Below are 15114 nucleotides of genomic sequence, written 5' to 3'. Positions count from 1 at the left end.
AGCCCTCCCCACTCACAGGAATTCTGCAATAATCTAGCAGGTTTCTTCTTTACAAAAGTAAACGACATATATTCAGAATTTTCGGCCATACCATCAAATACCAACATACAACCTAAACAACCAAGAAACAACCCGAACTGCTCGTTTACTAGATTCAGGGATGTGACGAATCAGGAGATAAAAGACCTCATGAGACAGGTAAAAACAGGCTCACCACTAGATCCTTGCCCCCCTAAAATTCTCATTCCAGTAACTGATGTGGTTAGTGAAATCATAACTCCCATCTGCAACGCCATGTTCCAATCCGGGATCTTCCCAGATAAACTAAAAAACACTATACTGAAACCCCTTCTCAAAAAATCTGGTCTAGACAAAACAACCCTTAAAAATTATAGACCAATCGCCAGCCTGCCTTTCCTGGCCAAAATAGTGGAGAAAGCAATGAACAGCCAACTAGCTGAATATATCGAACAAAATAACCTCCTGGACGAGTCACAGTTTGGGTTCCGCAAACTTCACGGAACCGAGACTGCTCTCATAAAGGCTGCTGATGACATCAGAGCCATCAGGGACCAGGGAGGAACAGCGATACTGGTCCTGCTGGATCTCTCGGCGGCCTTCGACACGGTCAATCATGCTGTCCTGATTGACCGTGTCGAAGAGATGGGCATCCGTTCAAAGGCAAAAGAGCTTTTGGCCTCATTTTTGTCCAACAGAACACAAGCAGTGACCCTGGGAGCATTTCAATCCACTGAGCTCGCCCTCCCCTGTGGCGTTCCGCAGGGCTCATCCCTAAGTCCGACACTCTTTAACATCTACGTGTCGGACTTAGCGAGGGTAATCAAGAACTACCGGATGAGCCTTACGTCATACGCCGACGACACCCAATTGGTGATCGCAATTAAGAAAGACGGTGAGGAGGTAGCCGTCAGGTTCCAAGAAGGCATGATGGCCATCAAGGAATGGATGTCTGAGAACTGCTTACGCCTTAACTCAGACAAAACTGAGGTAATGATCTTTGGAAAACTTTCACCACAGTGGTCCACCTCTTGGTGGCCGACACCACTTGGAGCCCCCCCAGAACCTGTGCAAAAGGTGAGGAATTTAGGAATTTTATTCGACGACAATCTTAATTTTTCCAGCCACGCCAATCAGGTTGCGTCGTCTGCTTTCTATAAGCTCAAGATCATTAGGAAAATCCTGCCCTATCTTCCTGAGAGTACAAGGAAAACAGTGGTGAGTTCCTTAGTACTCTCATCACTTGATTACTGCAACGGATTGTTTGTAAATGCTCAGGCACGGGTAGTGGCCAAACTGCAGCTAATTCAAAATGCTGCAGCAAGGCTACTAGCTGGCATTCCCAAGTTTCAGTCCACCAAGCAGGCGATAAGGAATTACCACTGGCTAACGGTGAAAAACCGTATTAGATTTAAGACCTTGTGTCTCACATACAAAGCTCTTAAAGGTCTTGGACCAGCATTTCTCAAACAGAAACTCCTCTACTACCAACCGAAAAGATCTTTACGATCTGAACAGAGACATCTACTGGTAGTGCCACGCACCAGTACGGTCACATGGGGAGACAGATGTTTCACTAATTCTGCAGCCAGACTTTGGAACACACTTCCAAAGGAAATAAAACTGGCACCCTCCCTACTCCAATTCAGAAAATTGGTAAAAACCTGGTTATTTGACCAATAAACTGATCAGGCCAACCCTTTTTAAATTAGACACATGCTCAAGCTGAGATCATTAGTCAAGTCATAGCGCCAAGACACCCACGGGTATACGCTGCGCTTTATACATTTTTAAATAAATAAATAAATAAATAAAGGAAACAAGCTTCCGGGGACCGGTTTCTGGCATGTCAGCCGTCTTCGGCCCGGCTTGCTTGAATCCTGATGGTGCAATGAGCAAGGGACTCACATCTGAGTATACCCTTCCACGCTTATGGTGGACAAAAATGATTCAGAAAAGGGGGTGGTGATGAACAGATTGTCTGTATTAAGCAGACCACTCTTACCCAGTCCAAAGATCAGGGCTTGATCCATCACCGTTTTTTAGCTCACTGCACCATCCCAGCTCAGAACTTGGCTATATGCAAATTAGTCTGACCCTGGCTCAGTGCATCATGGGAACAGGGGAGACCAAACTACCAAGCCAATTCTTATACTGGGAAGGAAACAAGCTTCCGGGGACCGGTTTCTGGCATTTCAGCCGTCTTCGGCCCGGCTTGCTTGAATCCTGATGGTGCAATGAACAAGGGACTCACATCTGAGTATACCCTTCCACGCTTATGGTGGACAAAAATGATTCAGAAAAGGGGGTGGTGATGAACAGAGTGTCTAAATTAAGCAGTATAAGAATTGGCTTGGTAGTTTGGTCTCCCCTGTTCCCATGATGCAGTGGGCCAGGGACAGACTAATTTGCATATAGCCAGGTTCTGAGCTGGGATGGTGCAGTGAGCTAAATAACGGTGATGGATCAAGCCCTGATCTTTGGACTGGGTAAGAGTGGTCTGCTTAATTCAGACACTCTGTTCATCACCACCCCCTTTTCTGAATCGTTTTTGGCCACTATAGGTGTGGCAGGGTATACTCAGACATGAGTCCCTTGCTCACTGCACCATCAGGATTCAAGCAAGCCGGGCCGACGACGGCTTAAATGCCAGAAACCGGTCCACGGAAGCTTGTCTCCTTTCCGGTGAAGAATTGGCTTTGTAGTTTGGTCTGCCCTGTTCCCATGATGCACTGGGCCAGGGACAGACTAATTTGCATATAGCCAGGTTCTGAGCTGGGATGGTGCAGTGAGCTAAATAACGGTGATGGATCAAGCCCTGATCTTTGGACTGGGTAAGAGTGGTCTGCTTAATTCAGACACTCTGTTCATCACCACCCCCTTTTCTGAATCGTATTCTGAAATATCAGCACAGTTGTGTGCTAGAAAAGATACCATCATACAGCCTTTTCTCTTGCATAGGAACTCAATAGAAAGATTGACACATGCCTTTTCTCGCGTTGAAGTCAGCAGAAGAAAAGTTAACAATGAGTTCTCTCAGAGTACAAAGCCTCTGTCTTATTTGACCTCTGTCTTTGGATGTACAGCAAATGAGGCAAGATAAGAACAAGATTTAAAGGCCTGTTTACAGATAATGCATACTTACGGGAGAAACAAAGTCAAGCTGGAAAGCCTAACACAACAAACAAACAAAAAAGTCAGCTAGGAAAGATACACTCTGTAGAGTGGCTCAACAAAAAGTAAAAAACAGCCCCAAAAGTGTGAGCAGTGCAAGGACACAAGTACTTGGGCAATGCTCCAGGGGAGGTTCACATTGCGAGAAGAGGGAAGTGCAGACTGCAGAACTGACCAGCAGGAAACAAGCAATTGGGAGGGGCTTTGAAGCCCACCAATGTTAATTAATGGGAAAGCTCCAAGCCTACTAACTGTAAACAAAATGTCTTGAAGAAACCTAAAAAAGTATGGCCCAAATAATGGCACTCTCAGAACCTCACACTGCATTTATCCTCAACTCTCTGTTACACTATCATGGACACCCATCCACTTTCTGAAATCACCCGACTACCAGAGCAAACTCAGTTTGCGTTACAGGCTTTTAATATATCCCATGAAAAACAAAAATACAGAAACACAGCACTTAGGTGAAGAAAACGCTCTTAGGAAATAGGTACATTTACACAGTTCAACGTGAAGTAAAATGTGTGAAACAAAAGTAAATGCTTCATTGAATTGGTTGCTTCAAGGTTTGATTTACTCATTGTTAAGAAATAAATCATTGTGTTTGCTTGTAAAGTTAAAGACCAGAAAGATAGGGCCTTGTTGGCCCCTTTTAAAGTCAGTTTTGCTTAGCACCCAACGCACATAGAGCCCTGACTCACTACATTCACAATCATATAATCTCAATATTCTGTCTCGCTCTCTCACTGGCAGCAAAGCCAGACATCCCATTAGTGTTGTTTAAAGAGGGCTGCAACTGTCTTGCACAGTTTACACAGCATAAATAACCTGTCAATAAGCAGTTAATCAGGATCAAAATTCATGGTGCCATAAAATTGAGTGCCAGTGGGGATCATTGGCAACCATAGTAAAATACATCATCCTGTTTGGCAACTTACCATAAAACAGCTGACTAGTTTTACTACCAAAGTATGTGGCTTAATTGACAGAGACTACGCGTATGCAAACATATCAAACCTTTAAACAAACATATCTGAGGATATAAAAGTGGCATTAAAGTATTGAAGAGCAATCCACATCCAGAATCTGACAGACTAAATTGAGGAGACTGACTAAACCATGGCTCAGAAGGTGTTCTATGGTCTGGCTCTGGTCCTTATTATAGGAGTCATGCTTTTGAATGTACAGCCTGCTGAATCTGCCCCAGGTAATGTATAATCAATTTATCCACATTGTGTAGATCAGCCAACTTGAAAATAAGGTTAATCAAGGCAAAAATGTAGGCTTGCCCATACCTTCTGGGGGGAAAAGCGAACACAAAGGTGATTAGGGTGTAACACAGAATTATATTTTGGTTTTATTTTCACAAAATGTATTCCTTCATTTTGTCCATGTGGCTCATGGGTCCTTTATTATTAGCTAAGAGTCGAAAGGTGTTTATTCAAAGGTAGCTCACATCTGGAGGGTCTTTGAAAGAGTCAGCAAAATAAAACTATGTTCAGGGTATGTTCTGGCAAAATGCAAGAACATTTGAACACTCTAATAAATGATTTACGCTAATTGCTCTGTCATGTTCCAAAAATGAAATCTATACCAAGACTTTATTGTGACATTGACTGTATAACCTTTTTTAAAAACTCTCGTTTTTTCATTCTTAAAAGTGGTTTCAATTGTGCAATTAAAGATGGCAACTAGAGTTGTGAAATGTTGGGTTAAAATATCAAAGTGTGAAATTCAGAAAAGGCAGTTATAGCTGCACAACAGATGCATGCCCTCAAGTGTGGTGAAATACAATGCACTGCACTGGGGTTTGAATGGGGATCTGTATAGCAGGAGTGGAGGTATTGAAGCAACAGATACTATGCGGTTCACTCTTTCAAACTTTATGAGATGATCTGTCATGAGCAATGTAAGTGTCTATGGTACTTATAGAGCATGACCCTTGTCAAAAAGCAGCAGAGTGCTCTACTAGGTCACAGGCAAATATATAATGACCAAGTGATGGGAGTGGGCTGGTATGGAGGGGGACTATTAGTGTCCCATGATCAATGCATCTGACTCCATCACATGACTGCAACTAGGTACAGAACGCTATCTCCCTGAGTTGTGTAAATGTATTGTTGTTATTTACTCATTCATGTCTAATCTCTCTATGCTGACGGTTAAGGCTGGTCTTCACAAAACCACCTCCAGTGGAGGCAGTACACAACAATTTGTGTGCAAAACGTATAACTTTAGATTTGAGCTTTTCCCCTTTAACTAAAAATCTACTCAAATAAATTATAGCTGAAGGCAGAGAATGCTCTCTCTAGTTTTCAAAATTGTATCATTCTTATTTTAAACAGATGAAGTGGTAAAGAGAATGGAAGTGCTGGGCAAAGAGAAAAGGAAATGGAATGGTACCATTCCATTGCCCAGTATAAAACAATGTGACTAGGCCCCTTGTTTTGTAAACAGCTATCTATGAAATGGAGTACATTCCACTGCACCAGTTATCTAAACATGGAGTGAACGAGTACCAAATGTGCGCTCCATCAACCGTAAAGGATACTGGCTCTCTAGCTCATTATGGAACCTCAGTGGTGGAGCCATAATAGAGCAGTAGTGTCAAAAAGCTCCTGCTCTGTCAGCTGAAGCAGGGAAAGTGAGACTGCTGCTGGGGTGTGCTGGGCTCTAATACCACCAGCTTATGTCAGAACAGGACAGCCAGCAAGGGTTCACAGGCAGCAGTTACTTAAGGCACAGTTTCTTCTTGAGGGTTGTAGTCCACAGGTGTATTCTTTGTGCAGGCGGTCTACCTCATAAGGATTGAAATCCCACAGAGATTCTAATCTTTCAAGTAAAGGATATGTGGGGTGAAGGGAATGATACTAGCGCCGCAGCAGTGACATGCTGATCGTGCACCCGGCAGGGCCAACACTTCTCACCGCGAACAACAGCAACTACCTCCATGACTATCTCACACTAAATTTGTTTTGTTCTTTACTCCTTCTTCTCAATTTCTCAACAACTCAAACCTAATGTTTTTGTGTAACAGTTTCATTTTCTCTCTTTATCCGTTCCCCGAAACTATATGCCAACTCATTCATTCTATCTTCTCCTTAAACCCCTCTGTCAATTCTCTTCCACTCATTTGGTGATTGTGCAAGTCATGTCACGTGTGTGATTATCTCCTGCAGTCCTACCTTTGAGCATGTGGCGACGGGCACACTGTCACTCTCACTCTCCTCATCTGAAAATTAACATCATACAGTGATAAAACCTGCTCTGCATGTGTAGATGGGTCCATTACACCTGCTTTAGTGAATGTCTCAGTGAGTTCAACCCCACCCTTCTTTTCCATTGGTGGCACACCACAGTGTCCGCTTTTATAGTTATCCTTTCGGGAGCAATGAGGACAATTCACATTTTGTTCAACCTAAATGCTCACCAAGCCACTGCAATTCCCCGACAAGGTTAATCCAAGTACTCAATATGCAAAATGTGTGTCCACAACCTAGCATTCATATGCTTGCATTCAAACCTTAGAGTCACGGATAACTGACTATTTGCTATTGCGTGAGTTGACTACAGCTGATACCACATGTTGATTTTCAATATGGTGCTTGTATGAGAATGTGAATACGATTTAGTGTTTCTGCCCTCTTCAAACATTTGTACAGTTAGCAGAACCCTTCTTCGGTTTGGTGTTGCGTTTTCCATGCAAATGCTATGCTCATGGGTAACAAAATGGTTTTAAGTTAGGAGTGAATTTTAGGTGAAACTCCAAATCAAATATAGAAAAATCTAATTTCTCATCACCTTTGGATTCGTTGGTGCAAATTATTCACTTTATACGCCCTGTTGGGATCTCATTGTAAACATAGAAGACAGACCACCTTTGGCAAATCTTGATATCTTATTATCTTATGTTATGTTATTCAATACCTGCCAGAACTCAAAGTACAAATAAAGCGGTTCAAAAGGGGGTGGTGATGGACGGAGCATCTGAACCAATCAAACACTCACACCCAGTCAACAGATCTGGGTTTAATCCATCACCGTTCTTTAGCCCACTCTGCCACCCCAGTTCAGAGATGGCCATATGCAAATCAGTCTGACCCTGTGCCTCATGGGAACAGTCCAGCCCGAACTGCCAACCCATGCCTTCCCTGGACCGGAAACAAGCTTCCTAGGACCGGTTTCTGGCATTACAACCGTCTTCAGCCAGGCTTGCTTGAATCCAGTGGCAAAGTGAGCAAGGGACTCACGTCTGAGCATACCCTGCCAACTTATTGCAAACAAAGCGGTACAAAAGGTGGTGGTGGAGCATCTGAACCAATCAAACACTCACACCCAGTCAACAGATCTGGGTTTAATCCATCACCATTCTTTAGCCCACTCTGCCACCCCAGTTCAGACATGGCCAAGCTTTCTAGGACCGGTTTCTGGCATTTCGACGTGGGTCCCTTGCTTACTTTACCACTGGATTCAAGCTACCCTAGCTGATGACGGCTGAATTGCCAGAAACCGGTCCTAGGAAGCTTGTTTCCAGTCCAGGGAAGGCATGGCTTGGCAGTTCGGGCTGGACTGTTCCCATGAGGCACAGGGTCAGACTGATTTGCATATGGCCATGTCTGAACTGGGGTGGCAGAGTGGGCTCAAGAACGGTGATGGATTAAACCCATATCTGTTGACTGGGTGTGAGTGTTTCCTGTTATTCCCACCACTGCTAGCCAACTTGACAGACGCTGCTATTATCAATTCAGGGGGTGCCTGACTATGATGCAGTACAAGTATGGCTTAATCTGGGGATGCTGCAACCTCCTCCAAGGCAATGGATGCTAAAGTTCTACTACTACAAAATGCCCATTGATAAAATATGCTTCCATGGCCAACTCCAGGCATTCCTGGACCACAATCAGGAGACAATGGGTTACCTGAGTGACCATTGGGCAGCCAAGAAAGCAACAGTCAGGTGTGACATAATGTAGGCCGCCACCCAAGGAAATGCAAGGCACTCCAGATGCAACACAGACTGGAACAAGTCAGCCATACGCTCAAGACTCAATACTCCTCCACTCCCACAAACACTACATTGGAAGCCTTGTTGCAGGCTAATAAAAGTCGTAGCTCACTTTACATTACTAGAGCATAAACTAGCCTTTTCCATCGTAAGCAGTGTTACAAAGAGGTGGAGGAGAACTAGGCAACTTCTAGCCCTATAGGCCTGCCAACAAGAGGCATCCCACACTATACCTGCCAACCTCCATGCAGATGGCACACACTGCACACAGCCACTAGATATTCTGGTGACCTTTGGAGCATACTGCAGCGACCTGATGCATTCAAACATCATGAGCACACTCGTTGACATAGATGTTTTCCTGATGCAAAACGTGCCCCCTAGATTTACTCCACTGCAACACTTAGAAATTGAGGCCGCCATTACTGATGACAAAATCACTGAGATTATTGGGGTTCTACCATACAACAAGTCCCCTGGCACAAAATATGCAAAAGGACCTTCTAGTTCCCGTGGTTTGTACGTTCTTTTTGAAAACACACCCCACCCAGCCGGCTAACATAGGCCAACATTGCAATAATTACTGTTATCCCCAAACCTGGCAAGGACCCATTGCACTGTGCAAGCTACAGACCAACTTTTCTTCTTAATGCCAAAACCAAACTCTTGGGCAAACTACTGGCAAAACGACTATAGCAAGCTATTCTCACTTTAGTAATATGAGATCAAGTGGAATTTGTTCCCCACTGCTCTTCCATGTCGCATCTCTGAGCCCTCTCCCACATTTCCTGCAGGTGTGCAGTGACAAAGATGAAAAATTACTAACCTCACTTAATGCTGAAACAGCATTCAACAGAGTTGATTGGGGCTGTATCTTCCACATACTACAACAGGTAGGCATAGGCCCATCAAAATTAGCTTTGGTCCATAAACTTTACAGTCACCCAAAGGTGAGGGTGGATTTTCACGGCTACATCTCTACACCCTTCACTATTCATAGGGGTACAAGAATAGGCTATCCCTTCTCTCCCCTGTAGGTTATCCTCGCCCGCGATCCCATGGTGCTCACCATTTTAAACTCGAAAGAAATACAAAGAATACCTACCACAGGAGGGATTAATAAAATATCATTAAACCATGATGACATCCCAGTCACTCTCCTCAACCCGACCTTCTTGCTGGATGCCATGATGGAATTGATCGCCAGCTTCTCAAGCTTATCGGGATACAAAGTGAACTGGTATAAATGTGAAGCCATGCATTTGGCTCTTCACATGACCACCACTGTTCTTAGAAGGCATCACGTTTTCACAAACCCCTATCACCTTGAAATATTTGGGTATTCTGATCTCCCCGGAACTGACCAACATCATTACACGTGAACATGTAAGCGAACCTTCACTTTTGGGCCCTGCAAGTCTCTCCGTTTGGGACAAGACCCAAATGATCAAAATGAATGTGTTACATGGACATAACTACCACTTTTTAATGATCCTTCTCCGCTCACCTATCCAACTGATGTTGGCCAACGAAGACTCACTCACAACCTTACTATGATAATCTGGGCAAAAGCCAAGTTGAAACTTGTCAAACTGTATCAACTGTAAAAGGTGGCATGAGATTCCCTAGCATCACAAATTACTGGCAAGCATCAGAACTCATGCACCTCTTTTACATCCTACACACCTCCCTAAATACCCAGAAATTAGTTGCAATGGAAACGGCCCTGATTGGATGCATAATATAAGTGAATCCAGAATGCTCTACACTGGTGTCCCTGACTGCATCCTCTCTTCCCATTCGGTCTTGGCCACCATGACCTATGCCTGGGGAAAAGCCCATACACTCCTGAAAATATTTATTTTTATTCATTTATTTATTTAACATGTTTTGTATAGCGCTGGCTGGACCCGGGGGTATCAGAGCGCTTTACATGAGTTTTAATAGCAGTATAGGAAATTTACAATGAAGTAGTATTCAGAAATCAATACAGAAAGATAAAAAGCAGTTTACATAATACACAATAAAACAAACAAATTATAATCACAAGAGAATAAGGGGGGGTATGGTAATGAGGAGAGGCAAGGGGGAAAGTTAGGCGATAAAAGACAGCTATACGTAGATAAATATGTAACATGATACATGGTTACAATGAGGTAGTATTCAGGGCAGCTCAGTTTGATATCGCCACAGTCAGAGAGTCATATGGGTAGTCACAATTAAGGCATTTGAGAAGGGGAGATGGGTGTGTGAAAAGGGTAGGCTGAGTGGGGAGGGAGGTTTAGGTAAGACTTGGAGGGGCGGGCATGTCTTGTAGGCAAAGGTTGGTCAGGGGAGTTGGAGGGGGAGGAAGAGGAAGGAGGGGTGTAAGACATTCATGCTTATAGACAGTAAATATCCCTTATGGAATGCCCCAAACACTAATGGTGTCTTTTCTATAGCTGGCTTGCTTATAGACCAAACATGTGAATCCTTTACTGAAAGACAGGCCCAATTTAACCTACCTTAGAAATATTTCTGGGACTACCGGAGAATACAACATTGGTTGTTAAAAGGACTAGCTCCTCCCATCCCATCTTCAGTTCTGGACCACTTGAAGAAATTGGTTATAAACAAAGGGGTGGTGTCTGTTCTCTATCAAATACAGCCAGACTATCAATACTTTACACCAGGGGTCCCTCCTTAAAATTCTGGTGGTCAAACAGGCCATGTATACAATATTCAGATGAGGATTGGCAAAGCTATAGTCCACACATGATGGCTATATCAGGAAAGCCAGACTAAAATTAAACTATTTTAAAATACTTCATCAATGGCATTGAATACCCTTCCGACTACAGCAATCCTTACTACTTCCAAAAGAAACATGTAAGGCGTTTGGGCCCCTGGACTGAGACATTGTTCATTTCCTGTGGGGATGCCCTGCATTAACCCACTATTGGACATCTTTCACCAATATGATTGCACAAACGGGTCCTTTTAGAGGACCCGTCACAACTCAAATGATTCTTCTTCATGACTCTACCCAATGCCCGGATAACACCAATCAACAATACAGATGGCATACTATGGCACTGGCAACAGCAAAAATCTGTATTCTAAGATTGTGGTGCACTAACATCTGTCCATCCTATGACTCCTTGCTCAAGGACATGTATAAATCTGGAGTTTGTGACCTCATTGCTTACAGGCAGAATGATCGACCGGAGACATTTCTAGAGCTGTGGAGTTTGTTCATAAGAGGCCCCAGGACTATACCATATAACCTGATACAAATGGACTATGAGGGATCCAATATACCATCTTACCCATGGGATTAATCAGGAAACCCTGTATTGAGGCTCAAGAATACTTGTCTGCAATTAGCTAACAGACTTTCTCAGAACAAAAGATAATGGACACCGGAAAGGTAGGAAGGTTCCCTACTAACACACACCTCCTTTCTTTTTACCGTTCACCACCTCGCCTACCCGTCCGCCTGCCTGGATTCCCCCCTTCTTATAGAAAATGCTTACATTTACCCTCTATCAGTACAAAGCCAAAAGGCAGGATGCTTTACCTTGCCATACATTGGACATTGGAAGGCTCCTATAGTCCTGTGCTTTTGAATAGTCCAGTAACTTGACCGTGTATGCTGACACGTTTGTTTTACAAGACTTTACTTTTCTTATATGATACATGTAAAACCCAGTAGAAAAGTGTGAATGAGGGTAGATTGACTGGTGAATACATGTCTACCTCTGACAACCATTATTAATGCTTTGCCTTCATTGGTTTATGTCTTCTTGACAACCTTTCTCTCAGTTGCTGCACTAAAATGTAATGCTGTTAATAGCGACACAATATCAGTACATGAACATTACTGCCCTGTTCTTCTAGGGATTGTGTGACTAATCTATTGACAATCAATGTGTAAGTTTAGCTTAACTATGTTAATATTCCAGAGTTCCAGGTTAGGTTCACTTTATCCCACCTCAAGAAAATCCTATGAACTTAGTTTAGTTTTTGTATCGTCCTTGAGAGTTTACTCCTTCCGTGAACCATTTTCAGCATGGTTAAACAATGAGACATTAAACCAAGTACCTTCGAATTTGCCTTTAGCCAGAAAATCAGATAGTATCCTTTAAAAAAAAGTTTATGCTTCTGTTGGATTAGTGCACTAACACTGATGTAATTCTGTCTTTGCCAGGATCATGAGAGAGTGTATTGGTCAAACTCTGTCTTTTCTTTTTCTCCAGCAGAAACTCGAGAGTCAAGGCTGGGTGATGATCGTGCTTCAGGATTGCGTGTATGTATTGCAGGTTTTGTAGTTGTGCTTGTCAACAAGGGTCCCAATGGGGGCAGAGAGAGAAGTGAACCACACTGTGCCCATTGACCAATTAAGCCAGCCAAGGCCTTGTGGCTTGGGGGTAGCAATTCTCCCACACAAGTGCAAGGATGGCTGCCAAGTCAAGTGGTCATGTCAAGAACCTGAGAATTCTTGTAAGATTTTCATCACTCTCACATCTAATAAGCATTGACAGAACCCAAGGAATCTTGAGAGCCAACATACATTGGCAATGTACACAGCTCTTCAAACAGGAAGGGGGTCAGCACTGAAACCATATTTTACAAAGGAAATAATTTGAGGAGTAAATTCACAGTTATGAGATTGAATCCATTGGTCAGTTTGTACAGTCTTTAATCAGTCTGGACTGTATAAGTATAAGTGAACCCTCTTTTATTCTGCTTGGTTATTCTTTACAAGGTAGTAGTTGTAGGGGAATTAATTTATAGTGTCATTGATTTAGTTGTTGTAGCACAAAACCATTGTTATGTCTTCTTCTTGCTCTTCTTCTTTTCAGGCAAACCGGCCGGGAGCCGAGGAAAGAGAGTCAGAGGTATGTATTGTATCCTGGAGTAAAGATATTGTTCATCTCCACTCTTTCTTCTACCTTGTATCTCACTTCCAACAATATCTCAGTAAGCATTATCTAGTCCTCTGTCACTTTCAGAAAGACTGGTCTTTACTCTCTAGTCCTTTATTGTTTCCTTTGTCCTTCCCTGACAGGTCTTTCCTTCCTATGAATTCATGTTAATTATGTTTTAGAAAGTTTTGCTTAAAAGAATAATATATACAAATATATACATCCTTTGGCCGGTATAAATCTATCTATCCCCTTGACTCGTACTAAATGTGAAACTCAAACTAATTTCAAAAGGAAAACCAAACTTGGCGCACCAAAAAAAGATATAATAATCGTCACTCTTCTGTTATTGTTATGTATAACTCTGCCAGTCTGTACTTTACTTACTCAGCCTTCCCTACACCACTGCCCAGTCTGGCGCCTCTTCCCAATCCATACGAAGTTGTGATCATGCTCCTGGCTTGGCCACACCCCTCCAGAAGCATGGCAGAATGGAGTGCTTCTCCCGCTAGTTCCCGCTCATCCCTGTTCTGTTTCCCTGACTGCTGCAAGTTTGGCATGTGTGTCTCTGTAAGATTCACTTAGCCCGGAGGTCTCCAGTCGGGGGTCGGATTGGAAAGGCCGCTACTCAGGCAATTGCTGATAGGCCGATATCCAAATTTCAGCTGTGGGCTGCTTTTATGGGCAGCCTTGGGGGGTGAGTTGGGAGGTGTCTGTGTTCTTCAGATGCCTCCAGCGGCCCAATGGGTGCCTGAGTGGCCTTTTTGGAGGCAGATGGGTGTTCTTTACCTCCCTTTTATCAATGGGGCAGATGTGTCACTCCCTTTCTTTCTCTTGCTGGGCCGGCCCATTTATGTATGTATATTGAGCAGAGCAGGGGGCCTGAGCTGATGTGGCCTCACTTCTTTTCAGGTGTTTCATCAGTTTGAAATAATCTGTGCATTTATTTTATCTACTTGAAGTTAAGAAAACATTCCTCTGCCAGAGACACCCCTCCCCCTTCTTTTCATAAAACTTTAAAGCAGTGTTTTGCGGAAAGGCAATATACAAAATGAGTGCCACTTTTTTATAGCGTGCCCAGGCCGATTTTTAATCTCAATCCAACCCTGCTCCAGTCCCGCTATATCTGTGGACTCCTTAAATCGAACCCTGTACCAATCTATCTCTAGATTTCTAGTCGAGGTCCCGTCAAAGAAATCAGCTGTCTTTCCGGATCGTGTGTTTCAGCACTTCCCACTTGTTTGGTGGTTTCTGATCTTGGCATCACCTTCTCTCTCTTGCTACCCTGCATTCTTGTCAGTCTCCTCCCACTCTTGTAGTATTGTTCCCTGTCTCTTTCTCTGCTATCCTCCCAGTTCTGTAAAAGAAATGTCCTTCCTTCCTTCGTTTCTATTCCTCCTCCTTTACCTTTCAGCTTTAATCTTGCTTTTCCTTCCATTCCAGGGGTCGATGTCATTACAGACTATTGCTTTACCTTCTTTTATATATTCCCAGTATCCTTACACTAGCCTGTTTACAACTGGAGCTTTGACCAACTCGCGGATACCTTGAGTACTCTGGTTGCACATGATTAAACTGTACAGATCGACAAAGCATTGAAACCAAGCAGCACCCGACTGATGATATTCCTCAGGCCTAAACCGGTCTTGGGTGTAGTGTGTCTCTCCTGAGTGCACCTAAACATGAAACAGCCGACAGGAATGTAGTAGCAGCTTCTTGAATGATGAGTAAGCTCCACATGCACAGGAGAGAGGTCTGTCCAGCTCCTCAACCACAGAAAACTGTCCTCAAAAGAATGCTCAGGCATTGAAACCAAACCATGTCACTCACTGACAATGTCACCTTCCACGTTCCACGTAGAACTTAATGAGTATACAAACCATAACATTGGGTTGCTTGAGGACCTGACTTTGCAGTTTGGACTGGACTGTGTCATGATCTGTTGCCACAATAAAGCAGCAAAGGTCACATTTCTAACTCCCTGGTGCAAGGGCTCAGTTTAAAGCA

General features: G+C 43.4%; 2 long non-coding RNA genes across 2 annotated transcripts in view; one reads left to right on the top strand and one right to left on the bottom strand.

Moving 5' to 3' along the window:
- LOC147698912 (uncharacterized) overlaps positions 1-15114 on the bottom strand; it is a 776736-nt gene that overhangs the window by 613562 nt on the left and 148060 nt on the right. The gene's annotated exons all lie outside the window — the stretch shown is intronic.
- The window catches only part of LOC147698913 (uncharacterized), a 21801-nt gene continuing 10961 nt past the window's right edge, over positions 4275-15114 (top strand). Inside the window, exons 1-3 of the long non-coding RNA XR_015299235.1 lie at positions 4275-4402; positions 12439-12488; positions 13045-13080. This is a non-coding gene — a long non-coding RNA (uncharacterized LOC147698913). The remainder of the gene's footprint in view (positions 4403-12438; positions 12489-13044; positions 13081-15114) is intronic.

Source organism: Lissotriton vulgaris, chromosome 8 (genome assembly GCF_964263255.1).
Source record: "Lissotriton vulgaris chromosome 8, aLisVul1.2, whole genome shotgun sequence".
Taxonomy (NCBI): Eukaryota; Metazoa; Chordata; class Amphibia; order Caudata; family Salamandridae; genus Lissotriton; species Lissotriton vulgaris.
The sequence above is the reverse complement of the archived record's forward strand: the minus strand, read 5'-3'. Positions and strand labels throughout refer to the sequence as shown.